The 26058-nt window shown below is 38.3% G+C and overlaps 1 protein-coding gene and 1 non-coding gene across 8 annotated transcripts in view; one reads left to right on the forward strand and one right to left on the reverse strand.

The window, feature by feature from the left end:
- Positions 1-26058, forward strand: part of CHL1 (cell adhesion molecule L1 like) — a 232568-nt gene that overhangs the window by 64407 nt on the left and 142103 nt on the right. The gene's annotated exons all lie outside the window — the stretch shown is intronic.
- TRNAI-AAU (transfer RNA isoleucine (anticodon AAU)) lies at positions 13886-13959 on the reverse strand. Its single transcript has one exon. It is a non-coding gene; the product is annotated as a tRNA-Ile (tRNA).

The following is a 26058-nucleotide window of genomic DNA, read 5'->3' on the forward strand; positions in this document are numbered from 1 at the left end:
GCAAGTATACTCGGAGGTCTTAAACAAAAAATAAGGAGAGAAGGGAGGAAACGAAGGGGAAGAAAAGAGAGGTAAAGTAAGAGAAGAGAGAAAAGGAGACAAGGAGAGAGGAAAGAAGGAAAAAAAAAGGAGAGTGAGAGAGACTTCTCGCATTCAGAAAATGGTATTTTTTCCCCAATTAGGCATCGTAGATAAGGCTGTAGCTACTATTAAAATTACACACTGGATTGAAGTTAAGAGACGATATTCCATCCTTGAATTTCATACCCACTATTCATGTGATAAGGGGTTAAGCATTAAGCTGCTAACCGAAAGGTCTGCAATTAGAATCTATCAGCTAATCCCTGGAAACCCTATGGGGCAGTTTTACCCTGTCCTGTAGGGTCGCTAGGAGTCAGAATTGACTTGAGGGTAACAGGTTTCATCCATGTGATAAGGAGCCCTGGGCGCAGTGGTTAAGTGCTTCGTTTCTAACCGGTAGGTCATCGGTTGGAACCAACCAGCTGTTCCACGGGAGAAAGATACGGCATTCGGCTTTTTTAAAGATTTATAGCCTTGGAAACCCTATATGGGACAGTTCTACTCTGTCCTAGAGGATTGCTATATGTCGGAATCGACTTGATGGCAATGGGTTTTGTTTTCTTTTGGGGTTTACCCATGTGATCTCAGGAAGTCACAAATACAGTGAGCAAGATTTCCTACTTGTAAACAATATCAATTTCAGTTGAATGATGCTAAAATAACCTTCCAGCCTCAAAACAGTATGGCTCTTTGATTTTACTGTATCTGTCAGTTTTGAAATGCAATGAATGGGATAAGTATTTAAGACGATAAGCCACAAAGTTAAGCACTCAATCAGCATGTGTAAGGAAACATACATATATATACACATTTAAAAGATGGTAATAGTGAAGTACAACTATTGCTGGATTATAATTCAGTCTTCAATATTTCAATAAAAAGAAATTGAACAATATGTAGTGTTAATAATGTCTTCAAGTCATTAAATGTAAGAATTTTAATAGTCTGAGTATATCCCCAGCCTAGATCTACATTGTAGTTCAAGGGCAGAGATTACAAATTTAAATGCTAAGATGTGAAGCAGCAGGAGAAATGTAAGACAATAGGGAGTAGTGGGAACTGTGCACTGGAGAGCACATGGTCATTGTAAAACAGAAAGTTCTGCTTAGCTCTGGAATATTGTTGCCATGTGCCAAAGCAGGCATGGACTTGGGAGACCTTCTGTGTTTTTAAAGAAAGGATAGAAATTGAATTTTAGCATTAAAACTCCTAATGTTTAAGAGATGAAAACTCATTCAAGCTTTCAAAATTCTCTGTGTAGGCAGAAAAAAAATGTTAACGCCTGTGAGCAGAGTTTGTTTCTTGATTCTAGGGGGTCTAGAGTTATGTTCCTCTTATTCAGCTACCAGGTAAACTACTGCCAGTTGTCAATTCTTGATGACACTTCCCTCATGACCTTGTTCAGATTCATAAAGAGAGTATTCTTCCTCAGAGAATTCATAATGGCCCTGAAACATGAAGACTGCACAGTGCTGAATCTGAAATACTACACAAAATGAGGGAAATTTGAAGAGTAGATTCTTCTGAGGATTTCTCTGCTAAATGAGTTGCACCCAACTAGAATCCAGCTTGCCCCAGCCGATAGGCACTCTGGAATTGGAGGAGATGCTCCACTGACCCTCTCCTGTCCACTCTAGTGCCCTGAGACTACGATGGTGATTTATCAAATGAACTTGCCATCTGAAAGAGCTAATTCAGTCTCGTCCCCAGAGTGGTATTGATGCATTAAGAGGTTAGGGCCCTTAGAATAGTTAATGGAAAAAAAAAAAAAAAAAGTCAGTGGACTTGTGTAACATTTAGCTGAAAATATCTCATTTATACCATGATGTTTCTGACTTTTGCCAACTACTTCTTTGCACTATTGTGGCAAATGTTTCTTATTTGTTATTCTGTTTTCTTTTGAGAAAGAATAATATTAGGGAAAGGAAATGTTTATTTATCACTTGAAACTGATGGTGCTGGGATGTACTACACAAGAGGTCATAAAAGATCCCTTGTTCCCACTTGCATTTGTCACTGCTCCAATTCATTCATATATCTACATTATATATCTATATCTAATCCATGATTTATTTATGTAATTGATTTATCTCGTCACTTTTTTTCTTAAACACTAGAATTTTGTTACACCTTACTCATACATTTACTTTGGTGTGTCTTTAAGATTTCTACAGTTCTCTTAACATTGAGAACATTCAACGCATCTGTGTTGGCTTAGTGAATGTTGAAAGAATGATTTTATGATGCCACATATTTTTGCAACATGCCTGACATCAGAGACGGATTTCCCAATAAGCGAGGTATGCACAGGCTTATTTGTGCTTACTTACTAATTTGTAGTGCACAATTTCACCTGTTTTTCACCACATCCCATTTCACCAATGTGGTGAAACCTATGTGAAACTGTGCACTACAGATTAACAAGTCAACACGAATAAGCCCATGCGCACCTTGCTTACTGTAAGCCTGTGTGTGCGTTGCTTACTGGGTAAATAACCCTCCCCTGCTTGACTACGGCCAATTGTATCAGCTCTGCTGTTTGAATATATCCAGGTGCCCTACCAAACAGTGGTAGTTCAAAGTGCTAATATTGACTTTAAAACAGTGACTTTTCCTTTTCCGTCCCTTTCCAGTGACCTGCTTATCTAAGATGGATAGCACTGATAGGCTGCTCTCTCTCTGTCTTAGGACAGATTTGCAGAAATGCCTGCAGTTTTTGTTCTGCACTTCCTTCTCCCTTGGGCACTTTGCTATGGCTCTGTCATTCAAACCTTATTGTAAGGATAACCAGTTAGTAGTTAAATGAGTTGGAGGAGTCATTTTATGTACTCTGTTCAAATGAAACTGAACTCATTGCCACATGAATGGGATGAGTGAATTATTTCTTTATGCACTTTTCAAACACACCCATACTGTAAATGATACTGTTCATAACCCTGCCTTTATTGCTTTTTCCTGTGCCTTGGGAATCATTTTGAAGATGAGCTTATACATCTCCTATGTTGCATTACAGAAGAAATAAAAACTCAGTGGTAATAAGACTGTGTAATTTTTCTGATAAGCAAATACCTTAGCAAGGTAGAAGCAGTTTTGAAGGCAATATTCTAAAGGAATAAGAATCAAACCAAAAAACCAAATCCTTTGTCTTCCAGTCAATTCCAATTCATAACGACCCTATAGGGAATACAATGGCAGTTTGAATCTTTAAGAAATAACTCAGGATTGTCAATAAACTAACAAAATGCCCTTGACCTATATCACTTATGCATGATGCAGATATATATTATGAACCCACTGTGTGCCAAACACTAAGATTGTAGAAGTAAATAATTCTCACTTCCTGTCTTTCAGATACTCAGAGTTTGGAGAAATTTGGGAAGCAAGAGATCAGTGCTCATTATCTCTCAGAATGAACGATCCTTGCTCTTTAACAAAGACCATTCTGATTAATAAAATAGTTTTGGGGTTATAGGAGAAATGTGTCATTCTGGAAAACAAAGACCTACTGTCTCTTTTCACAAGGGACCGTTTGCATAAAAGACCAGAGTGCTTAGTGAATTAGACATCCACAACACTGTGTAAACATTCCTTTCCAGTCATTGCTTCCTGGTCACTAATCCCGGCTGTTTTGAAAAGCCTTTATTTTGAGCCTTGGGGCGGGGAAGGGGGGACTACCAGTGAGATACAGCCTTCTACATTGGTTGTATTTTTGGAAATTTGCCAATAATGACAGAAATTGCACTGTGTAATGGCGGCACCACACCTGTCTAATGTCTACCACTGCTACTACTACTCCTACCACGATTATGACTACTATTTGCTAGGCACAGTCACCATATGCCACATGCTGTGGTTTTTTCTGATTTGCATAATAGACATTACTTAATTGAGGGGTGATCTGGCAAAGTAGTTACGAGTGTGAGCTCCGGAGACAAACTGCCAAGGTTCATATTCAGGCACCTACCAGTTGCTACCTATGTGAACCTGGGCAGATTGCTTAAGATTACTGTGTCTCCATTTCCTTATCTTTAAAATGGAGATGACGGAATACTTACCTAGTAGGTTTTTATGAGATTAATCACATGGTACATGTTGAGTTCTTGGAACACGTAAGTGAGCATTTCATAAAAGTTTGCTATAACACTTCCATAATCTCTATTGATATTTGCTATAATATTTTAATATCATTTACCAATCTCCGTAACTGTAAGAATCAGCTGTTCTTATTATTGTCATTTGAGAGATGAGGAACTGCCTTTCATAATAATTTTTTTTTAGTCAAAAAACTAGTGAGTTTCCAAGCTGAAATTCAAAATCTGGTTGATGTAATTTTAAAGTCCATTTGAGGGATGATGTGAAGGAAGGAGGGAACAGGCCTGCACCTGAAATGTTTCTAGAATTCTACACAGTCATACATTATCCTCACTTTTTTTCAACAACTGTGGGGTTTGGGTGTGTGGAGAATATAGTGTTAGAATCTTTTAGTTGTTTACAGTGGAATAGGGGCTTAATGATGTGGAATTTTAAGGGTTTTTTTTTTTTTTTCTTTTTTTGCTTTGCTTTTTGTATTTGTTTATTTGCTTTTGTAACTTCATAGTGGAATGGAGAGTGAGTTGGTAAATTCGGATGAAATACAGTAAGTCCCTGGGTTACGAACCTCTGACTTATGGACAACTCCTACTTACTTGCCTGTTAATGTTACCTAAATTTGCCCTCACCTTGAAAGGATTCACCCAATCCTTACGTGCAACAAATTCTTTATCACAATCACCTTCCCTTCTGTATGTGCAGCTGTTAAGTCAACAAATTCTTTATCACAATCACCTTCCCTTCTGTACGTGCAGCTATTAAGTCGTTGACAAGTCCTCGAGCCTTTTCTTTTACTAAAACCAAACCCTTCGCTGTTAAGTCCATTCTGACTCATAGTGACCCTATAGGCTAAATAAGAATCATAAATCATATGCACCTACAAATTCAACTTAAAGACACACTTAGGAACTGATCTCAGTCGTAACCGGGACTATCTGTATCCAAGTGTCTCCTGGGATGGAAGGCATTTCTTCTACATATTCAGTGTTCTTGAACCTTGGTCTAAATAAGAAGCCTTTTAAGGAGAACAAACAAACAAAAAATTCCATGTGGCATAAAAGGGATGGAGCCAGTGGGTATTTGAAGGGAGATGGTGGTTATAGGTCTGAGCAACTTGCCCACTAGGGACAGACTGAATTCTCGAGGGACAGTTTATAAAATTTTAAGGCTAGTTATGCTGACTAGTTTTGTTGTCCAATACCCTTGGTTAAACAAAAATGCTTAGGGAAGGACCTTTCTTTCTTGCACTTGAAGAATTATGTAGCTTAGTCAGGACTTGGCACCAGCATCTGCGGCAGCAGGCGGACCAGCAGGTTAAGCCTGAGCTGCCATTCCTTTGGACTCACAGGCGGCCCTGATAGGGATTTACATCGCCGGTGGTGATGAATGGCAAAGGAAGAGGTGTCCTTTTCAGGGGCAGCTCTAGAATTTCCACAAAGGAGGGGTTCAATGGCAGCAACCAGGTTATAAGAAAGGGGCCAGGGCTTATGTTAAAGCTCTATCTGCATAGCAGATACGTTCTACTTACTTAGATTATAAATTCCTGCGGGATGTCTTGGAGTTGATGGAAGTTATGCGGGTGCTAACTCTTTTTGCCAAGGTACATGTTGGCATCACAGCTGCTCTTTGTCTGTAAAACAGTTCATTTCTGGCTTTGGTACAGCAACGTCATCAGCACAGAGGCTTGTGTTGCAGCAACCTATCTATAGAGATTGTGTGGTTTTCTTGCACAGAGTGAGGTTAGGAATGAGATGAAGTTTGAGTTTCATTTCTAACAAAGTAAGTCAAGAGCAAATGGGACAGCCCTTGAGCACTCATTAGCACACAGTGGATCCTTGAACCTGTCAAGCATCAGGACGGATATTCTCCAAATCAGCAAGGTAGTATTTGCAAAATTTTGGTCTAAGACACTCCAAGATACAGTTATCCATATGTCATATTGTAACAATAATAGTTATTGCAACCATAGTAATTAAGACCTAAGCTTGTTCCTTGGTTATTTTGTTGTTGTTGTGTGCTGTTGTAGAGTCAGCCCCCTAACTCGTGACGACCCCATGCACAATGGAATGAAATGCTGCCAGGTCTGGCACCATCCGGCAGCGGGTTGTGGTTAGGACCTTTATGATACATAGGGTTTTCATTGGCTGATATTTGGAAGTAGATTCCAGGCCTTTCTTCCTACTCCGTCTTAGTCTGAAAGCTCTGTTGAAACTTGTTTAGCATCACAGCAACACACAAGCCTGCCCTGTCAAATCATGTATGAGGCGCATTGACTTGAAATCAAACCCAGATCTCCTGCGTGGAAGGAGAGAATTCTGCTGCTGAACTATCGTTGACCACTCATCATTACCCCATTGTCGTTAGTTGCTATCGAGTCAAGTCCAACTCGGTGATGCCAAGTGTGAAGAATAGAACTGCGCCATAGAGTTTTCAAGGCTGTGACCTTTTTAAGGCAGATCTCCAAGCCTGTCTTCTAAGATGCCTCAGGGTGGGATCGAACCACCAACCTTTCAGCTAGTAGTTGACCCCTTAACCATTTTTGTCACCCAGGAAATCATCTTGAAATGCTACAAAACAAATGTACTGGATATTAGTTGCTCACAAATCATGAGGTAGCACCTCCACAGCCTTCACCTGCATAATTTGTCCTCATTTCTTTTGTATTGGTACATATGAAATATGTTTCTTTTGTACTGGTACCCTGCACTCATCTGCTATTTCCAGTATGTATTTAACCCCCAATGAGTTGTACTCGTCACAGTACTATGGGTACTATGGACTCTTTGCTTTGTGCTTCTTCATTGTACACCTAAAAAAACAAAAAAACACCATTGCCGTCGGGTTGATTCTAACTCATAGAGACTCTATATTGACACAGTAGGATTTAAATACATTCTTATTGAACTACTGAATATATAAGTGATACCATTTTTGTTCAGGCAGGTTTATATGACAGAAAAATCTCTGTTCAAAATTATGCTAAGAAGGAGCTTCTTGCCATCATTTCTCCTATGACCTGTGGGCACAGAATTTAATGAAAATTTGTTTCCTTGCCCTGGTAGCTACTTCTTTGCATGAGATCCTAATTAACCACAATGAGGTGAGTTAGGCCTGGGGGGGGGGTTAAGATGATTCATTTTCCTCTATTTTATGTTCACATTTTGGATCCTATTTATCCTTAATATTGCATTTACCTCCTAAGGAATTTTAGCGTGAGAAGTTTCTAGCAGCTTACTTGTATTATCTTAAAATTATGAGAATTTTTACTTTTTTTGTTGTTATTTTCTGTGTAGAAAATTAGAAGTGAAAGCACAGGTTGTAAAATTTCTTTTTTTGAGGATATAAAATCATCTTACACATTATATCGCTTTGTCTTCGCATATTTTAACGGTAGCTCCTAATTAAACCCTTGCATTTTTCTCAAAGGCAGGGCCAGTCTCTTATTAATTTTTTTCCATTAAATTGTTGTACAAAACTCAAGAAAAAAACACTAAATTGTATAGCCTTTTGCCAACAAATATTCTCACTAAGGTTTACGAGTTATTTTGTTAGGAAAAAAATATATGTAATGTGAACTATTTCCAAGAAAACATTTGAAACCAAATTGGGTCACATTTTCTTGAAGAAGAAAGTTGAATAATTATCACAGATATGCATTTGTCTTCGTATTGTCATTTTTAGGTACAAGTTTGATCAGCTCTTCTCTTGATTATCAATTCTAGAATGGTTTGTCTTTCCGATGACAAGCTATGCTTTAGTTTTATACTACAGCTGGTAGTGTATTTAATTCACATTTGTTGTCTTTATCAAGTTTTCTGTTTATTTTTGCTCCAAATGTGTTTTGCCCCAACGCATGTTCAGTAGACAGATCCTTTGCATGAAAATCAAAGTAGATTTTTAAAGCTTGTATGTTACATCCATATCACACAGTGAATAAAAATAATTTGGAATAGTAAAGTTTCCAATTTTCCAGAAGTGGTAGCAGAGCCATGGAAAATCTACTCAAAAGTGATGACTAACTTGTTCTCTCAGTACAGGTGTTGGATTAGATTCCATACTTCGGTTACTACAGGTTTCTTCTGCTCCTTTACCTCAAGATTATTACACATGTCATAATATGTCATGCAAAATTTAATATTAATGCACTTAGAGCTATAATTCTCAAAGTCTTATTTAGCACACAGAAAAGCAAATAAAAAAATAATCTTTGGGATTAGACATATTCAAGTTCAAGTCCTTGAACTCTTCATCATAGCAGCCTCAGGGTAGATGAACTTTATACATGACTGCTGGCTTCCTCCAAAGCAAGCCTCTTAAAGAGGCTCGCGTGCTTTCTTTGACCTCACCTCAGAATATTGGTTGTAAGTGAGTCCTGGTGTCAACCTGGATTCAAGGACGACATCTCTCAATGGGAGGACATCAAACAATTTCTGAACATGTTTAAAATCCACCACACTGTGAAGAGCCAAACCTACCTCCCCAATACAACCAAATTATGTCATAATTTGACAAGAGTTTTTTTTTTTTTTTTTTCTAAGAGATAGGTCAAACAAACAAAAATTGGAAAGAAGAAAACAAGGGTTACCTCCTACATCTACAACATACTACCTGTGAGAACCTGGGCGAGTCATTTTACCTAGCTGATTTGGAACTTCCTCTTACTAAAATGAGAACAAAAATGCCTATTTCACTGTGCATTTTTTAGATTCACACGAGGTATAGTATAAACTGTGTCTGCTACAGGACGGCTTATCATTTATTGCTAATAAATGTAAGTAACTATTATTGAAGTTAATTTGAAAGATATATATTCCTACACTCGTGTGGAAAAATCATAGCGCAAAGCTCTACAAAGACTGTGCTTACGGCTAATCCATGTGCCCAAAGAGAGATTAAATGGAGGGGATTTATGTCTTCATTTCTGAGGGTTTAGAAAAAGTGTCAAAAATCTTGAAACGAGGAAATGTAATTGTGAATGGACAATGGCATAAATTAAAAGCCAGAGTTGCAGAGCTGAGGAGGTTGATATATTCATGTTAAGCTATGGAAATCAGGAAATATGCAATATTGTTATCTGACAAATCGATTCAAAGAAGCAACAGGGGAAGGAAAGGGAAATCAAAGTGAACACTGATGTCTGTGGTATGATATGGTGGGGAAGCGTCATGGTTTTCCACCTAATGTGCATGATGTGTTTGAAGCAGTCTTATGAAAAGTCGTCTTTCATGTTAAGTAGAGATCATGTTTTCGTGGCATTTTCATTTGGTAGTCATATCTCTAGCTATTAAAAATCACGTTGTGATAAAACACTGTTTTGATATATGCTGACTGTGAAGTCAGGTGGTAGACATTTTCTGCACTGTAGCTGCATTTCAACAGAATTTGGTAAATGGAATTTTTATATTTCTACATGTATTCCTATGAATAATTTTACCAGTTGCTATTAAAACAGGGAACTCTTATATCAATGAAGTCCTTTAAAATTTTCTTTGCTTCTCTGCCTTACCATAATAATGCTAGTGTTGTTTAAAGCATGTTAGATTCGTACAAGCACAGGCAACAATGTCAAAAATAAAAGCCTCAGATCTACATTGGTGGTAGTAGTTTATTTCTATCATTACCTCGTTCTTTCTCATATTTGCATGGATTCCATTGTCCACCTCCAAGTCTTAGGTGTAATGGCAAATATATTGCCAATTTATAATTTTTTGTTTGTTTTTATTCCTACCATTGTGCTGTTCTTTGTCATTTTTTGCATGGAGTTCCTCCCGGTTCTCTTCCAAGTCTTAGCTTTAGTGACAGAAACATTTATAATTCCTGATCTTCAAGTCTGCTTCATTTCCCTTTTTCTCTCTCTCAAAAACATTTCTAGAATGCAAGCTCCATTTTTTTTACAGGGTGCCCTGTTTTGGTTTTGTGGAAATAAATAAATTAGACAAAGATCCTGCTCTCAGATAGCTTATATAGTAAGTTAGTGTATTAACCAGGACACTTTAAAATTGCAAGAAGCCTCAGGAAAAGATAATTTAATGCCTTGTAACTAAAAAGACTAGGGAGTGGTTCATAGAATGAAAAAGAAGTTATGAGGTCAGAGAAGAGTTTATGCTCAAGTGGTTGAGAGCAGCAATCACTATATTCTGTGGTGTAACTACCAAAAATGATCACAAAGATAACAGACTGACATGTACTCCCTCTTGATCAATGTTTTATTCTCTCAGTCTTTCATTCATCTAATACTTATGACTCCTTGGCATTCAGTGCTGGGATACAAAGGGGAATAAGACAAACTTCTGCCTTTATGGGAGTTATGTTCTAATCAAGGGAGATAACAAACAAGTGGTTCAATGGTTCAATGATGGAGTTCTTGCCTTTCATGCTGGAGACCTGAGTTTGATCCCTGGCCGATACACCTCATGGGTGGCCGCCACCCATCTGTCAGTGAAGGCTTGCGTGTTGCTATGGTGCTGAACAGGTCTCCACGCTAAGATGGACTAAGAAGAAAGCCTTGGCCATCTCTTTCTGAAAATCGGCCAGCTAAAACCCTATGGATCACAATGATCTGACCTGCAACTGGTCATGGGCATGGCACAGGACTGGTTTTGGGCATAGGGTCTCCATGAGTGGAGGACCAACTCCATGGCAGCTAACAAGAACAAACCAATGAAGAGATAATAAAGCATCAGGTGCTGGTATTTCCTGCTAAGAAAAGTAAAGCCAGGATATGGGCCACTGTTTTAAATAGGATGGTTAAGGAAGGCCTCTGTGAAGTGGTGACCTTGGACCATAGCTGAATGAACTGCACTTCTGTGAATATCTGGGGAGGAGTTATCCAGGTAGAGGGAAAAGCAAATGCCAAGATCCTTGCAAGGAGCAGGAGGTAGAAGTACATTATGTACTTTTTGTAAGTTTTGTGCATTTTCAGCCTTTTCAGGCATAGAGTATGCAAAAGCTAGATTTGCTCAGTGGGTTTTCCATGACCAAAGAATTTGGCTCACTTCTTCCCACTTCATTATATGCTCGGAAAGTGTCTAGTTCTCTCTGCCCCACCAGGGGAGACTTTCACTTCCAGGGAGCTGAATCAATATGTTTTAGTTTAGCTGTCTTTTTTCCACAAGTAGTTAAGCTTTTTAATTCCTTAGAGATGATTATCACTCTCAAACTTAATCATTTTCCCCTCAGCCTCTGTGTTATCTCCTTTAATCTTATTTAGGAGCTGGGTCCTCTAGATCTTTATTGTTTTGCCATTAGACTCATCAATATTTGCTTGGAGCTAAATTCAGCATATATTCACATCCTTTTCTCTTTACTTGCTCTCCCATTTCCCCCCATGGAAGGAAAAAAGGCAAATAAGTTATGAAATTACCAGACCCATGAATGTTGATGTCAAGTTCATGTTTTCTATCGTGAAGATGGCTAATAATTTAGCCATATTGAATATGACTGCTTCTTGTTTTTTTGAATTATTACATCCCTGTCTATATTTAAATTAAGGAACACTGGTGGTACAACATGTTAAGGGCTTGGCTGCTAATCTAAAGGTTGTTGATTTGAACCCACCCAGCAGCTCCTCAAGAGAAAGACTTGCCATCTGCTTCTCTTAAGATTAAAGACAAGAAAATCCTATAAGCAATTTTGCTATGTCACATGCTGTCATTATTAGTCAGAATGGACTGGAAGGCACCCAACAGCAGCAATATATTGAAATTAGTGATGGGGATATTAATATGCTTGTGTCAAATTTATTCCCCTACTGAATGTGCTTTCTAACTACTACTCTTGTCTATACTGGAGCTCATTATGCAGTATCCAGAATATTCTGTCTGAAATATTAATTTGATCATACCGCTGTTCTGCTTAAGATGTTTTGATGCCCTTTCATTCCTATTTGTGTAAAGACGAGCTCTTTACATGGCCTACAAGACCCTTGACGTAGACCCAAGTGATTCACACCCTCAACTCCGACCAAATTGCCTGTTGCTTCACCAGCTGCCGTGCGTTGGCCTTCTTATCCTCCCTGCTATTTTCCATGAGTCTCTGACCACAGAGCCTTTGCATGTGCTGATCCCTGTTACTCAACTTAACTTCCCTCTTTGCCTAGCTAGCTCCTGCACATCCTCCCATAACTCAGCTCAATAATCACTTCATCAGAGTCTCTTTCCTGGGTATATCAAATCCTCCCTCTAAAATAGCACCCCTTGCCTCTCCTTTTAGCACTTATCACATTCTCAATTTTATCTTTTTTATGTGATTATTTAGTTCATATCGCTTTACCTCATTTGAATGTAAGGTCTGGGGCAATGGGAACAATACATTTGCTTATCATTGTATTTTCTTGGTTTAGCCCAGGGCTTGGCACATAGTAAGCACTTTATAAGTGTTCGTGGGGTAAAGGAATATAAATGAACTAATGAGAATGTATGAATGAAAGTAAGTGTATGAATGAAAATAATGAATGAACGTCCACACCAGATCTGCTCTATGGAACTTTCTGTAATGACAGAAATGTTGTACATCTTCACTGGCCAGTATGGTAGCTGCTAGATACTTATGGTTATTTGGCACTTGAAATATGTCTAGGGCAACTGAGTAACTGAATTTTAAATTTTATTTAACTTCAATTAATCTAATTTCAATAGCAGCATGTGACTAAGAGGTTACTATATTGAAAAGAGCAGATCTATACAGAATATCACACGCAATTTCTGGTTCCTATAGAACATTACACACACAAAAACTTTGGGTAATATTTAGAAACCATAATCTTTCAATGTAATTATGTTCATTTTGCCTAGGTTAAATCATGCTCAGATTAGGACATTTAAAACTATTAAACCAACCAAAGCTGCCTTTCCAAAAAAAAAAAAAAAAAAAAAAACCATTGCCGTCAAGTTGATTCCAACTCATAGCAACCCTATAGGCCAGAGTAGAACTGCCCCATAGTTTCCAAGGAGCACCTGGTGGATTTGAACTGTCGGACTTTTGGTTAGCAGTGGTAACACTTAACCACTTGCCACCAGGGTTTCCTAAAGCTGTCTTTAGATAAGGAATAAATATGCTCCCTGTCATGGATTGAATTATGTCCCCCTGAAAATGTGTGTATCAATTGGCTAGGCCACGAATCCCAGTATTGTGGGGTTGTCCTCCATTTTGTGATTGTCATTTTGTGTTAAAGAGGATTAGGGTAGGATTGTAAAACTCTTACTAAGGTCACATCCCTGATCCAATGTAAAGGGAGTTTCCTTGGGGTGTGGCCTGCACAAACTTTTATCTCTCAAGAGATAAAAAGGAAAGGGAAACAAGCAGAGAGTGGAGGACCCCGTACCACCAAGAAAGCAGTGCTGGGAGCAGAGCATGTCCTTTGGACCTAGGGTCCCTTCGAGGAGAAGCTCCTAGTCTGGGGGAAGATTGATGAGAAGACTGATAGAGATAGAAAGCCTTCCCCTGGAGCTGACACCCTGAATTTGGACTTTTAGCCTACTTTACTGTGAGAAAATAAGTTTCTTCATTAAAGCCATCCACTTGTGGTATTTCTGTTATAGCAGCACTAGATAACTAAGACACCTACTATTCAGATTACTCACAATGACCCTAGAGGACAGAGTAGAACTGCTCCATAGAGTTTCCAAGGAGTGCCTGGTGGATTCGAACCGCCGACCTTTTGGTTAGCAGCTGTTGCACTTAACCACTACGCCACCAGGGTTTCCTAAACAAACTCTGGCCTGTACGGGGATCGAGCCCACGACCTTGGCGTTATTAGCACCACGCTCTAACCAACTGAGCTAACCGGCAGCGAGTTGGAATCGACTCGACGGCAATGGGTTTGGTTTTTGGTATTCAGATTAATTAAATGAGGAAAGACCAGCTTTTCAAGATCATAAAGCCACCATATTCTAAGCTCAGATGCTGCACTAGAACATTGTGCAGCTTTTGTTGTTTAATGTGTTTGTGCTACTGAGATGTAGTCTGACACTTCGGTTACCCATAGTTCCTTTTCATCGCAAGCAGCACTTTATTTGGTTTTGAATGCCTGTAATGGATTGAGTTGTGTCCCCCCCCAAATATGTGTCGATTTGGTTAGGCCATGTGTAGTTGTCTTCCATTTTGTGATGTTCCCATGTGTTATAAATCATAACCTCTCCTTGTGGTTAAAAGGATTACTCAGGTCACCTCCGTGATCCAAAAGGGAGTTTCCCTGGGGTTTGGCCTACACCACCTTTTATCTCTCAAGAGATAAAAGGAAAGGGAAGCAAGCAGAGAGTTGGGGACCTCATACCACCAAGAAAGAAGCACCAGGAGCAGAGCGTGTCCTTTAGACCTGGGGTCCCTCTGTGAAGAGGCTTCTCGCCTGGGGGAGCATTGATGAGAAGGGTAACAGAGAAAGAAAGCCTTCCCCAGGAGCCAACACCCTGAATTTAGATTTGTAACCTACTCGACTGTGAGAAAATAAATTTCGCTTTGTTAAGGCCATCCACTTGTGGTATTTCTGTTATGGCAGCACTCGATGGCTAAGACAATACCCCTAAAATGATGCTCAAAATTTAAATAGGATAATTTGACCACTTTCAGGAGTGCCCTAGGTATTTGCAATTGGAAAATTTCTTCCCATAATTTGGGAAGCACAAGATGTATCTGGCCTCAATTGATGTACGGTATTTTCTCCGTGTTTCTTTTGTTTATACGATGATTTACCCAACTATCAATGTGCAAGAAACATCACTGATTCTTTATTGAATCCCTTGTGCTTTCTACGTATACTGCTGCAATCTTGGTGGCATCTTCACTTACCATTCTAGTGGATCACATAAGGTTTCCTCAGCATTTTTATGAGGCAAGGAGCAGTATCTCTCTTTTCTAGCTAAACAATTTAGACAGTAAGCTCTCTTAGTGTTGGTTGCAGTCTGGTTTTGTTCATCATTGTATCCTCAGGTCTAGCGTGGCGCTGGGGACACAGTAGGCACTCAGTTCTCACAGCAGCCTACGGATTGATATTATTCTACCCATTTGCTAAGGATGAAACTGCCCCTTAGACGGGCTGGTGATTGTCCGTTTACACAGCTGGTGAATGGTAGCATAGGGCTGAGGTCAGGCTCTGAACCATTGTGTGACTCATTATCTAGTATAATACTAACATCATACAAATGTTGTTTGCTATATTAAAAATAGCATTTATTTAAACATCCCATTCACTGGCCAGATTTCCATTGTCAGGTTCAGAAAATAAATCACCGTTTGCAAGATGGAAGTAAATATTCTATATACTTTCCATTTACTGTGGAGGCTTTTAACTTTCACGATAGTACTTTTGGTATTTGTGTTGGTGTCCATTGTTGGCAAGGGTGGGTCCAGATTGCCTCAGCCCTATTAAAAAGAAAAACATAAGATGCATTGTTTTAGTCGCTCTCTGAAAAGGTAGAGTTTTGTCATCTGTAGTAAAATATTTACTACTTTGCTGCACAGAAAGCTAGCAGGTGGTTTGTATGATGTCAAGGGCAGGGAACAGTGGACACTGAGGGACCAGGAATTTTCCCTTTTTCTAGTGGCCTAACATTTTTATGTATTTGTAATAATGCTGAGGGGGTCTTTATAGTAAACGTTCTTGTTCTATAAAGAGAACTTTTTAATTGCAGAATTTGAAAAAAAATATGACTATGATTCGAAAGGATAGTTATTACCTTATCAAGTAAGGATAAACATATAAAAGGAAAGGTGTCCAAAAATCTAATATTAATTATACTATCAATAAAGATACTAGGTTCCATATACATCATATATATTGTATATGTCATTGGTAGTGAAATACATTATAAAAGTTATGAAAACAAACATATATTTTTATATCATTTTTTTAGGAGAGTGGTGTAAACAGGTGATTTAGATTTCGGGGTTGACACAGCTTTAACCCCAAATTCCTCTGATGACTAGTTTTTATAACAGGAACTACATTCTTAAACTTCAAATTCTCAGCCTTCTCATCTGTTAAAAGGGAACAATAGTATTTTAAGGATTAAATGAGATAAGATATAAGATGCTTAGTGAATTGCTTGGCACGTAATATATATTCCAAAAAAAAAACACACCAAACCCAGTGCCGTCGAGTCAATTCCGACTCATAGGGTCGCTATGAGTTGCAATCGACTCAAAGGCAAGGGGTTTGGTTTCTTTGGTTTTGGTTTATAGGCATTGTAGATAATAAAATATGTGAAGGAACCATCTTCAGAGAATAGGGTTGTGAAAACACTGACACTGCTATAGCCTTCCTTTGCAGGCTTTTGGGGGGCCTGCGGATGGGGAAAGGCAGAGTTTAGTCTACTTGGAAGAAAGTTAGTGTTTCGTAAAGTCGGTGGTTTAGTTATAGCTGATGGAATCCAGTGATCCAGTTGTCTTTAAGGGTGAGATTTTAACTAAGTGGCAATAGCAAGAAGAATTTGAGTCCCAAGGAAAACCTGAGGATTGGAAAGCCTGTTGTACACTGATTTAGAAAGGACTTGCATGGCAGCGGCGGAACATGAGGGTTAAGAGAGAATGGAATCGGGGCCAGATTATCAGAGTTCAAATCTAGATTCTTCTATTTATTTGCTGTAAGTATATAAAGATAACTTCTCTGGAAACTAGTGATAATTTTAGTATCTACCTCGTAGGATTTTGACTGGTAAGATTAAATGAATTACTTGTAAAATTCTTAGAATAGTGCCTGGTAAATCGTGGGTGCAATATAGTGTTTTTTTTACATATGTATTCATTCCAGGAAATAAACTAAAATATACACAAAATGGTTACTGATCTTATAAAAACATGTATTATACTTTTGCTTGGAAAGTGAAGGATATTTGATAAAATGTTAAGGTACCCCCAGTTTTAGACTTAAGTGATAATATGCACATCCTGGGATCATAAAGGAATTCTGGAGGAAATTTACATTTAAAAATTCAGTTAAAGAACCGGGAGGTAGGAAGGAGTGCCCAGGCTGTGAAATCAGAGTTTAATGGTCTATATCTGTAGACACACATGACATTAACACACTTAATTTGCCTGTTTGCAGAAGAACCTAGCATGCATCTCATGTAATTTCTTGTTGTTTACTCCACCGCATTAATTTCTATTATTTTTATCTTTTTCTGGATAACAAAATTACTTGCATTTCAAAGTACACTCATTGTACTTATGTTTATTTCTCTTACCTTATACTAGGAAAATTATGCCAAAAAAGTGACATTCAGAACTTACATGTTATTTTTATATTAAAAAAAAAAAAAAAACTTTGTTTACGTGACTTTATTCCTAAATGTTATATTTGCTTATTCTTCCGTTTCCTATTTTGCTACTGTCTTCTGTTATCTTTGACATGGCATTTGGGATTGATACAGGAGAAAAAAAAAAATTAACTCAGAATTAAGTAAGGTAAGCCTGTGACAATTTATTATATAACGCAAATATTTTGCTTTGCTCTTTTAACATCGGCCTTTTCTATAAAGAGGAGTTTTACAGCTACAGTTTACAGACTATACATTTATGCATGTAACATAATTATAAAATTCAGTTGCAGTTTGGGCAATTTTGTTTTATTTCGCTAGGCAGATTCATAGAGTAAGTGTCTATGTTTGTGTGCATGTTGGGAGGAAGCGTGGTTGCTTCATTACTTCCTCAACTCATAACTGAAAGTCTTGTTTCAATTCAATGAAGAAAGGAAGCACTCTTCAGAATATAATACTCAATACTTTATTCATTTGCCCTGTGGAAATTAGGCCAGGAAGCAAATTAAATGCAACAATATCCCAAAGAGAATTATTTTGCTTATACTTCCTAGTTTTTGACCACTGCCTTCTATGGTTGTAACCTTTCTAGACGTTCTTTTTTGGGGAAGATTTTCCTTATGGCCCATGGCAAGTCCTACTAAAATCATTTACTAGGTGTTGCAATTGTTCTTACAATCCCCACTGCACTAAGTGGTAACTGATCTGCGAGCTCCCATGTTTGGAAAATACCGTGATGCCACGAGTTAATTTCATCCTTGTCATGAGATCTTGCCTGAGATCTCAAGGGGCTTTTCAGTGTGTCATAGCACTGCAAGCTATTCGTTAGCTCCTTTCAAAGCAATGACCCATGACCAAGAGATCTTGTTGCAACATATGGCGACACCTGTCACCAAGTTTCATGACTGGCATAAAACTAACCTGTTTTCCTCTTGATTTGCCACTATTGACAATATCTTTTCAAAGGATGAGAAGACATTGTATTCGGAACCAACTTACTGTCAATTTCTAGAAGCCTGATGGGAGATTTGGGATACTGGACATATTGAGTGGACTGTGTCTAGCAGAAGTATATATACAGTTACTCAATAAAGATGGCATCTCATGAATTTTTGAACAACAGTCTGCAAAAAATCACATAGAAAGTCCTCTGTTGAGGAAAGAAATAAGGAGAGGAATGATATTATTTTGAGCCTTGTCATGGAAGAAGATTCCAGGATGCTTGGCTTCTACATATGAGTTTGATTCTAACTTCCAACTGTCTTGAAGCAAGCTTCAGATCCCTCTGATTGCTCCTACTCAGATCTGAGTATTTTTATGCGGACATGCACAAAATGAATGTACAAAATAAAAATAGAGTTAAGCCAAATATCTGAGAAAAATAGATTAATAATATTTAGCTTCCAGATCCTTAGCAGTTCATTGTTTTTCCTAGGGGCCGTCGTATCAGTTCCAACTCTTAGCAACCCTATGTACAACAGAAGGAAACACTGCTAAGACCCACTCCATCCTCACAATCGTTGCCATGCTTGAGCCCATTGTTGGAGCCATTGTGTCAGTCTATCTCATGGAGGGTCTTCCTCTTTTTTGCTGATCCCCTACTTTACCAAGCTTGATTTGCTTCTCCAGGGACTGGTCCCTCTTGATAACACGCCCAAAGTACGTGAGATGAAATCTTTGCTTCTAAGGAGCATTCTGGCTGTACTCCTTCCAAGAGCGATTTGTTTATTTTTCTGGAACTTCATACCATAGTCAATATTCTCTGCCAACACCATAATTCAAAGGCATCAATTCTTTTTTGGTCTTCCTTATTCATTGTCCAGCTTTTACATGCAAATGAGGCAATTGAAAATATCTTGGCTTGGGTCAGGCACACCTTAGTCCTCAAAGTGATATCTTTGCTTTTTTACGCTTGAAAGAGGTCTTTTGCAGCAGATTTGCCCAATGCAATACATCCTTTGATTTCTTGACGACTGCTTCCATGGGCCTCGGTTGTGGATCCAAGTAAAATGAAGTCCTTGACAACTTCAGTGTTTTCTTTGTTTATCATGATATTGCTTATTGGTTCGGTTGTGGAGATTTTTGTTTTCTTTGTGTTGAGGTCCTATCTGTACTGAAGGCTGTAGTCTTTGATCTTCATCAGTAAGTGCTTCAAGTCCCCTTCACTTTTAGCAAGCAAGAATGTGTCATTTGCATATTGCAGGTTGTTAATGAGTCTTCCTCCAAATCTGTCGCCACGTTCTCCTTCATATAGTCCAGCCTCTCGGATTATTTGCTCAGCATACAGATTGAATAAGTATGGTGAAATGATACTACCTTGACACATACCTTTCCTGCCTTTAAACCACCCAGTATTCCCTTGTTTTGTTTGAATGACTGCCTCTTGGTCAATGTACAGGTTCCCCATGAGCAAAATTAAGTGTTCTGGAATTCCTGCTCTTCATGATGTTACTGCAATTTGTTATGATCTACACAGCTGAATGCCTTTGCATAATCAATAAAAGGTAAATATCTTTCTGGTATTCTCTGCTTTCTGCCAAGATCCATCTAACATCAGCAATGATATCTCTCGTTCCATGCCCTCTTCTGAATCTGACTTGAATTTCTGGCAGTTCCCTGTCCATGTACTGCTGCAACTGCTATTGAATAATCTTCATCAAATTTTACTTGTGTTTGATATTAATGATATTATTCAGTAATTCCCACATTCTGTTGGATCACTTTTCTTTGGGATGGGTACAAATATGGATCTCTTCCAGGCAGTTGGCCAGGTATCTGTCCCCCAAATTTCTTGGCATAGAGGAGTGAGCACCTCCAGCTCTGAATCCATTTGTTGAAACATCTCAGTTGGTATTCCGTCAATTCCTGGAACTTTGTTTTTTGCCAGTGCCTTCAGTGCTGCTTGGACTGCTTCCTTCAGTACCATCGGTTCTTGATTATGTGCTACCTTCTGAAGTGCTGAACATTGACCAGTTCTTTTTGGTACAGTGATTCTGTGTATTCCTTCCATCTTCTTCTGATGCTTTCTGTGTCATTCAAAATTTTCCCCATAGAAGCCTTCAATATTGCAACTCGAGACTTGAATATTTCTTCAGTCATTTCAGCTTGAGAAATGCTGAATGTGTTCTTCCCTTTTGATTTGCTAACTCCAGGTCTTTGCACATTTCATTATAATATTTTATTTTGTCTCCTTGAGTGGTTGTTTGAAATCTTCTGCTCAGCTCTTCTACTTCATCACTTCTTCCGTTTGCTTTAGCTACTCTACGTTCAAGAGTAAGTTGCAGAGTCTCTTGTGACACCCATCTTGATCTTTCTTTCTTGTATTTTTCATGACCTTTTGCTTTCTTCAGATATGATGTTCTTTTCTTGATGTCATTCCACAACTAGTCTGGCCTTTGGTCATTAGTGTTCAATGCACCAAATCTGCTCTTGAGGTGGTCTCTAAATTCAGGTGAGTTGTACTGAAAGTCATATTTTGGCTCTCTTGTACTTGTTCTAACTTTCTTCAGCTTCAACTTGAACTTGTATATAAGCAGTTGATGATCTGTTCCACAGTCAGCCCCTTGCATTGCTCTGACTGATGATATTGAGCTTTTCCATCCTCTCTTTCCACAGATGCAGTCAATTTAATTCCTGTCTATTCTATCTGGTGAAGTCCACATATATAGTCACCATTTATGTTTGTGAAAAAGGTATTCGCAATGAAGAGGTCGTTGGTCTTGCAAAATTCTATCATATGCTCTCTGGCATCATTTTCTATCTTCAAGGCCATATTTTCCAACCACCAATTCTTTGTTTCCAAATTTTGTTTTCCAATCACCAGTAATTATTAATGCATCTTGACTGCATGTTCAATCAATTTCAGATACAGAAGTTGGTAAAAAATCTTCAGTTTCCTCATCTTTGGCATTAGTGCTTGGTGCGTAAATTTGAGTAACAGTAGTATTAACTGGTTTTCCTATCACTGACAGGGTTGTACTTCAGGATAGATCTTGAAATGTTCTTTTTGATGATGAATGAGATGCCATTCCCCTTCGATTTGTCATTCCCGGCATAGTAGACTATATGATTGTCCAATTCAGACTGGCCTGTACCAGACCATTTCAGCTCACTAATGCTTCCAGTATCAATCTTTATAGATTCCATTTCATTTTTGATGACTTCCAATTTTCCTAGTTTCATACTTTTTACATTCCGTGCTCTGATTATTAATGGATTTTTGCAGCTGTTTCATCTCATTTTGAGTCGTGCCACATCAGCAAATGAAGTTTCTGAAAGCTTTACCCCATCTATGTCATTAAGATCAACTCTCCTTGGAGAAGACAGCTCTCCCTCAGTGGTATTTTGAGTGCCCTCCAACCTGAGTGGATCATCTTCTGGCACTGTATCCGATGGTGTTCTGGTGCTATTCATGAAGTTTTCACTGGCCAGTTTTCACAGAAGTAGATCACCAGATCCTTCTTCCTAGTCTGTCTTAGCCTGGAAGCTCTGCTGAAACCTGTCTGCCATTGGTGGCCCTGCCGGTATTTGAAATACTGGTGGCATAGCTTCCAGTATCACAGCAACTCACAACCCAGTGTTTTGCTTAGCAGTTTAGCAACTACTTTTATGTAGGACAGAAACCCTGGTTGTGCAGTGGTTAAGTGCTACAGCTGCTAACCAAGAGTTCGGCAGTTCAAATCTCCCAGGCTCTCCTTGGAAACTCTATGGGGCAGTTCTACTCTGTCCTCTAGGGTCGCTATGAGTCGGAATTGACTTGACAGCAGTGGGTTTGGTTTTATGGAGGACAGAAAATAAAATACCTGACACTTATCTATGGCTTTCTACATGAGAGAAATAGTAATTTTTTTTTAGATTGATGAATTTCTTAGAGGAGAAATTATCTGGTTCCTTGCATTACTGTGCCATTTTTTTCAATAATATTTTATAGTGTTTTTGGTGAAAGCTTACATAGCAAATTAAGCTCCTATTTTACAATTTCTACACAAATTGTTCAGGGACATTCGATTCATTTTTCACACTTTGTCAACATTCTCTTTAATTGGGTTCTGGTTGTTCCATTTCCAGTACTCTTGTTTCCCTGCCCTCTTACCTTCTGATCTTTGCTTTAGAGTAATTGTTGACCTTTTGGTCTCCTGTAGATGCTCTTTTAATGGAACACTCTACTCATGGATAATATCCTTTATCTTGTGTGCCAATATGTTATTTTGCTAAAAGGTGGCCTTCAGAGATAGTTTTGGTTCAATACTGTACTATTTTTTGATCTTATACATTTTTAGCTTCTTTAAAAATTTATCAAAAGGGGCCTTTTTTTTATATAACTAGTCTTTTTTCTTCTTGTTTAGGTCAAACGCTTCCTAGATTCTGTAAGTTTTAATATTCAAATGCAATGAAAGAAAAAGATGAATTTAGTAGTCATTTTTCTCTATTTTCTCTACAATTCTAAGGAATAAATAGTGTTGTTTGGCTTCAATCTGGACTGGTTGCTCTAAATTCTACAATAATCAATTTTTTCTGGCATTTCGTAAATGATCTTTATTATTTAGTGGATTCCCTTTGAAAGTCTAAACATTAGTCTTTGTTTCATGGACTTGGAAATTGATGGCTACTGTTCTCAAAGAATAGCAAAGTGGGGATGATTGACGAAGTAGACCAAAAAGCTGAGTTAAAACAATGGATGCCTGGGAAGATAGTACTACAGACGGTGAGAGAAGTGAGCAGCCATAGTGAGGTAATCTGAAATAGGGATTGGGGATTTTAAACTGCTTAGACTTGATTAATAGATGTTGTAAAAATGAAATGCTGTGCCAGGGGTAAAAATGGCACTTGAGAGATCCCTGGAAATCATGTTAATGCCTTTAACTTTGTCAAGAATTATTTTTTCATACTGAGTATAAAACCACTGCATCAAAATGTACATCTTTTTTTATATTGTTGAGCTTTTTATTTTTGGTTTTCTTTTTTAACCACTTTTTTTTTTTTATGGTTATGTTGGGACAAAATCAGTATCTGCTAGCCAAAGCTGAAAAGAAAAGAGAGAGAAGAGGTCTATACATTTTGCAGGCATCGTTCTTTGGTGTACGTTTATGTACAGTGAAACTTGTGAGAGCCAGGATTCCAAGGCACTGCCTTGTTTTCTGGGTCTCACAAGTTTTCCCCATTTTCTATCACTTATTTTAGTGGGAAATATTTAAATTTTCCCTCTCCGACAGGTTCCTGCCTTACACAGGCTCCAGCTTTCAAAGATATTGCTGTGACATCTTTGCTAAGTAAACAACATGATAAAATTTTTAAAATAAAAAGTTTTATTTAAAATTAATTTATTTTATAATAATATATATTTTATATATAATTTATAACGTATAAAATCTTCTTGGTAGACCTAAGACATTTATTTTGATGCCAGTAATGGTGTTGGCAATTTTGTACAGAAAATAATGGGGAGGGAAATTTGCAGGGATTTTTCCAGGAAACCATGGTATCTCATTTTCTAACAAAATATGTCAAGAAAATTGAACATCTCTTTTCTTCTTAAAAAGAAAATAGTTTGTAGCCAATTATTTTATTATTAACAGCAAACTGAGGACCTACAAAATTATTCTCAGAAGAATTAAAATGTAGAAACATTTTTATTATTGGTAAAGCTGGATTAAAAACTGCTTCTGGTCTTCTTACTACATATGAGGAGGATCTCAGAAAGACAACTTGAATCTGTTTAGACGAAAGAATCAGGAGGTTCCACCACTCTCAAACCTTGACTAAAATCAAATAAATCACCTTTTCTCAATGAGAAGAAGTCAGTGTAGGGTGGAGAGATGAGCTAGGAGAATTTTTGTTTGTTGATTGTCTGCATAGTTTAATAAATACTCTTCTCTCATGAGTGATGGAATGGAAGTAGCCTTTTCTCCCTGGAAACTTTAGAAGTTTGGTTATAGTAAGTGACCACCTCAGAGCACATACACACACACATACAAACTGTTTGCTATAGGTTTATTTACATCATGTTGAAAATTAAATGAAGTTAATCTATCTTGCTTATTTTCTGTGACTAAACTTACATTGCTTTTGAGGATTTTCCGATTAAAGTTATTAGATTCTGTAACCAAGGTGATTTTCCTCTTGTTCCCCCCACTCTCCATCTCAACGGGACATCTGGAAATTTTTAAAGAAAGTTTTGGTTGTCACTACTTGGGAGTGAGTGCTACTGGCTTCTCTTGGATAGATGCCATGGATGCCCATAAACCACCTATAACTCACAGGATATCCCTGAACAGCAAAGAATGGTTTAGTCCTAGGCTGAGGTCAAGAAACCTGCAACACTTTGAGATAATTTAGTCCCTCTGGTAAACACTCATGTTCCAGAGTTCTATTTTCCATGTCTACTCAAGAAATTGCCTAGAAGCCTGGGAGTTTATGTGATTCTCAGATTGCAATAGAAAGGACTCTCAAATTCAAGTGTTCAGATCCTGTGCTGTCCTCTGCCATTAGCATTTAAGATCAGAATCACCAAGTCATCTTCTCTTTCCCCTCAGCTCCTTTAAAAATATGAACCTGGTAAATTGGTGGTCAGGTTGGTTCTCATGACCTACCAGGGCCCAAACATCTTCCCTTATTGATGGCCCATTTTGTGTTCTGCTGGTGCTGCTAGGCCTCTCTCAACCACATCTTCCATCTATCCAGCTTGGCAATGGATATCCCTCCAAATAGGTAGAGTGGCTATGTGAATTTTTGGTCAGCTATTTCTATGTCCTCCACACTATATCTTAGTTATCTAGTGTTGCTATAACAGAAATACCACAAGTGGATGAGTTTAACAAACAGAAATTAATTCTCTTACAGTCTAGGAGGCTAGCAGTCTGAATTTGGGGTGTCAGCTCCAGAGGAAGTCTTTCTCTCTCTGTTGGTTCTTGGGGAAGGTCCTTGTCATCGATCTTTCCCTGGTCTAGGAACCTGTCAGCACAGGGACCCGGAGTCAAGAAGGGCTTCTTTCTTGTGGTATGAGGTCCCTCTCTCTCCCTGCTTGCTTCTCTCTCTTTTTATCTCTTGTAAGATAAACGGTGATGCAGGCCACACCCCAGGTAATCTCCCCTTGTATCAGATCAGGGCTGTGACCTGAGTGAGGGTGTTGCATCCTGCCCTAATCTTCTTTAACATAACCTATTTTACGTCAGAACCCCTGGTGGCGTAGTGGTTAACTGCTATGGCTGCTACCCAAAGGGTTAGCAGTTCAAATCTGCCAGGCGCTCCTTGGAAACTCTATGGGGCAGTTCTACTCTGTCCTATAGGGTTGCTATGAGTCGGAATCGACTTGACGGAACTGGGTTTGGTTTTTTTTTTTTTTTTTGGTTTAATCTTACCTCCTTAACCACTGACAGAGTTTCAGATTTGCAACACACAGGAAAATTATATCAGATTATAAAATGGAGGACAACCACATAATACTGGGAACTGTGGCCTAGCCAAGTTGACACATATTTTTTGGGGACACTATTCAATCCATGACAAAGCCCATGGAAAGCTCTGGACTTCTCCAAGTCTTCTATTTCTGTGTTGATCATCTGCCTAACTGTTCTATCCACTATTGAAAGTGAAGTATTGAAGTCTATAACAATTGCTGTTGAATTGTTTATTTCGCCCT

The sequence above is a fragment of the Elephas maximus genome, chromosome 20, assembly GCF_024166365.1.
Source record: "Elephas maximus indicus isolate mEleMax1 chromosome 20, mEleMax1 primary haplotype, whole genome shotgun sequence".
In the NCBI taxonomy this organism is placed as follows: domain Eukaryota; kingdom Metazoa; phylum Chordata; class Mammalia; order Proboscidea; family Elephantidae; genus Elephas; species Elephas maximus.